Source organism: Lactuca sativa, chromosome 5 (genome assembly GCF_002870075.4).
Source record: "Lactuca sativa cultivar Salinas chromosome 5, Lsat_Salinas_v11, whole genome shotgun sequence".
Classification (NCBI taxonomy): domain Eukaryota; kingdom Viridiplantae; phylum Streptophyta; class Magnoliopsida; order Asterales; family Asteraceae; genus Lactuca; species Lactuca sativa.
Window position 1 is genome coordinate 277,802,829 of NC_056627.2, and position 3,799 is coordinate 277,806,627.

A 3,799-nucleotide genomic window follows, 5' to 3' on the forward strand; every position below is an offset into this window, starting at 1 on the left:
ATAAATCATATGTGATGAAATATATATATATATATATATATATATATATATATATATATATATATATATATATATATATATATATATATATATATATATATATATACTATCTTATTATACAAACCTTGCTATTTCTAAAAATAGATTTAAGACGTCCAAACCTTTAAACTCAATGTACAAACATTTATCAACAAATTATAAAATACAATGCATTAAATACAAATGTAAATTTAATATTGAAACATTTAAACATATATCTTATCTTACCCAATATAGAGGATTTAAAATTTTAAAAAAAATCATACTTTTTACTAGAATGAGTCAACATAAGTTTTGAAATTTAAATTAAAAGCTGTCACGTGGCCATATAACTCAACAAATTGAACGAGTATTGCAGCAGAATCGGTAACACCAGATACAATTTATATAGCATCTCCACCCAATTCAAGATACCACTCTATCGAACAATCTACATTCACCACTGTCGCACTTCATCTCACCACCATTCACCTTCGCCTCCTCCTTTTCTCTCTAACTCTATCGGCTGATCTGGAATCAATGTCTTTTTCCTATCATCATTGCACTATGCCTCTCTCTACCTTCTCCCCCCCATCAATATTCAACTTGCGTTCACGATTTCTCACTTTCATCGCCGCTGCTTTGCAAAACCAACCCTCGACCATACTTGGAAAACTTAGATATATATAGCCCCGAAGATTCAGAGGCAGAATCATCTGGTATGGTTTCTTTCTTTTTAACGATTTTGGGTTTCATTTAGAGCTTGTTTTTATTAAACCGAAAAACTGCATGTGGGTTACGATGAATCTGTGTTTGAATGTTAGGTATGGTTTTTATTTTGTTGTTTTTACTCAAAATGATTTCCGAATAGATCTATGTTTGGGGGCTGAAGATTACATCTGTCGTTTTTTTGGCTTTCGATTTTGATAGTCATATTTATGATTTTTGTTGATTTATTTTACATAATAATTTTATTGATTTATTTTGGTAAAATTTCAAATTTAATGAACTTGAATTTGTGTGTTTTTGATGAAATTATTTGCAGATGCATGAAGATCTTGTAATGAAGGATAAAGATGGATGTATGTTTTTGTTTGATTTTGCAATGTGCAATCATTTTTTATTTACCATACATCTTATATGTTTGTGTTTGTGTTATGTATGTTGCAGATATGAGTTTCTGCTGAAGAACATATTTTGTTCTCATATTTGAGTCAGATCTGTGTCGATCTATGTTTTATCCCATTTCACATTTTTTTTTCGAATCTCATCAAAACAAAAGAAAAGCACACACGCCAAGAGGTAAAGTCTGCAAGTTATTTTTAGGCTTTTTCTTGGGTTCGTTTTCTTAAATTTCGACTTTTATATCAAAATTTTATATCTGTATTTTGTTTTTCCATGTTTGTTTGTTATTCTTATCAGATCTGTAAAATTTAAAGTTTATGTTTATCTCAAGGTACATAGATTTGTGGTTATTTATCATGTATAGAGAGTTAGAGTTTATTTAATATTTACCAGGTGTTATATAATAAAGTATATACATATTTGTTTTTCATTTCAGGTTTTATAGAACTTGAGTTGCTGTTTGTTGATTCCAGATAAGCAATGAAGCTGATTTTTTACTTTTTTGGTTTCTTGATAAAAATCTAAAACTGGAAGCAAGTTTGAACTTGTAAATGTTGTAGTCTTTTTGGTGAACAATTTGAAATGATATATTTTTAATACAGTTTGTATACAATTTTAATAATGGATTGTATTTGTCTTTGTTTATGAAATTAAACTGATAAATGTTGGCTTCGTTTATGATTATAAAATTAAACTGACAAATGTTGGTTTTATGAGATGGAAAAGTGTATTTTGTATCTTGTGAATCTTAGGAATATATGTAAAACTTAAAAATAATGCTGATTTCTTTATTGATATTACGATTATTAATTTATTATTAAAAACTTCTTAAAATTTGAACATGCGTATTTTTGAATTTGCTTTGTAGTCATTATTTTGCAAAAATTTGTTATAGTTGATGCATAATTGAGTATATGAAAGATCAATTGTATTAAAAAAAATTAAAAATGATATTAATAAGATGATTAGAGATGAGGAGCTTGGAAAAAATGGCATTAAAAGCTCCTTTTCAAATTTGGAATAGTCGATGAGTTGTGCTATCATTTCGACAGCTAAAGTTCAATTAGTATAAATTTTTAATTACTATGACTCATTCTATTTTAAGTGTGACCCATCGAAATGATTTACTTCTCTTAGTGTTGATTATGCTTTATCTCTTAGTGTTGATTATGCTTTAGTATTCATACAATGACATTCAAATTCATTTAAATATATGTACGAACAATTAGTTAGAACAAGTATTTCTAATTAAATAAAATTTATAAATCTTTAGTCATGAAGCTTAATAAGTGCGTTAATGACTCAACGGAACATAAATATTATAGGTTGCTAAATAATATTAAAGGCTTAAAATGATTATTACAAAAAAAAAAAAAAAAAAAAAAAAAAAATTAGAAGCATTGAGCTGTATAATTCTAGATCTTCACCCCACTCCCTTCTCTCACGCCATATCACATTGTACTATCTCTCTTTAATATTTTCAAAATTTTTAATTATTTTTATATTATTTTTTACTACAAAAACTTAATGTTTTTTTTTTTAAAAGAAGAGTTTAATTTTTTCAACGTTGAAACACCATTGTATAACCGATTGCATTTGAAATAGATGCTTAGTTGGTGTATGAATTTTAAAATATTAATGGAAGATACCAATATGTTTTAGGGAGTTATTTAATTTGTTTAATGGGAAAGTAATATGTCGTGAAATAACATAAACAACATACTGAAATGAAACAAATGAGCGAAAATAAAATAATATCCAAGAAAAAATTATTCACTAAAAGAAACTATTGTTGGCTAGAATAAAACAAATTGACAAGAAACAATTTGAAGACTGCTGAAATGACATTAACTTTCGTTTGTAAACTAATCGTCGGAATGAAACAAATCCCCGCCGCCGCGTCGCGCGGGTACGCCATTAGTAAATTTGTGCCCACATTAATCATATGTGATTTAAAACTTATAATCACATGTGATTAGATATATGAGATAAATTATTGAAACGAAAACTCAAAAATGAATATTGTTCATATAAATCATATGTGATTGGATGCATATAATCACATGTGATTATATGTATCTAATCACATATGATTAAAGTTAACAAAAAACAATTATTGAATCGAGAACGCGATAATGACATACATGATTAACTATATCTAATTGTTGGATTAGATGTCTAAGCCCAAAACTATTATTGGTATGTACTTGACCCGAGAGTAGCATGGTCCATTTAGGTTGTATATCATCAGGACAATTTGTTAGGATGGACTTTTGAGAGAAAATGTTATATATGATTTGTTAATATATTATAAATTATAATATATTAATATGAAATCATATGAGTTAATTAGTATTGATCAAGAATTAATTTGGATATTAGTTTGGTGATCAAAAGAGACTAATTAAATATATGGGGACTAATTATGTTAATTAGTTATATTTATATGTGTTGGGCTTATGATCCATGTTGTACCAAGTTTATGTATGGATACATAAAGAGTTGGGCCACATGAACCATGGATCATAAAACCCATGGGTATGGGTTTAGGTTTTACCCATGACTCTTAGAATTCAACACATATAAATACATATATGATGACCTAAAAACCGCCAACCCTAGAGTGTGGGTGCATGTTCTTGGAGTTCATGAAGGT

General features: G+C 27.6%; 1 long non-coding RNA gene across 2 annotated transcripts; it reads left to right on the forward strand.

Moving 5' to 3' along the window:
• The first annotated feature begins 397 nt into the window (after window positions 1–397).
• On the forward strand, window positions 398–1,798 carry LOC111904490 (uncharacterized). Of its 2 annotated transcripts, XR_002854561.3 has the most exons (4): window positions 398–737; window positions 1,064–1,100; window positions 1,189–1,474; window positions 1,580–1,798. It is a non-coding gene; the product is annotated as an uncharacterized LOC111904490 (long non-coding RNA). The 2 variants fall into 2 exon arrangements; XR_002854560.3 differs by having other exon boundaries at window positions 401–737; window positions 1,189–1,798.
• The last annotated feature ends 2,001 nt before the right edge of the window (window positions 1,799–3,799 follow it).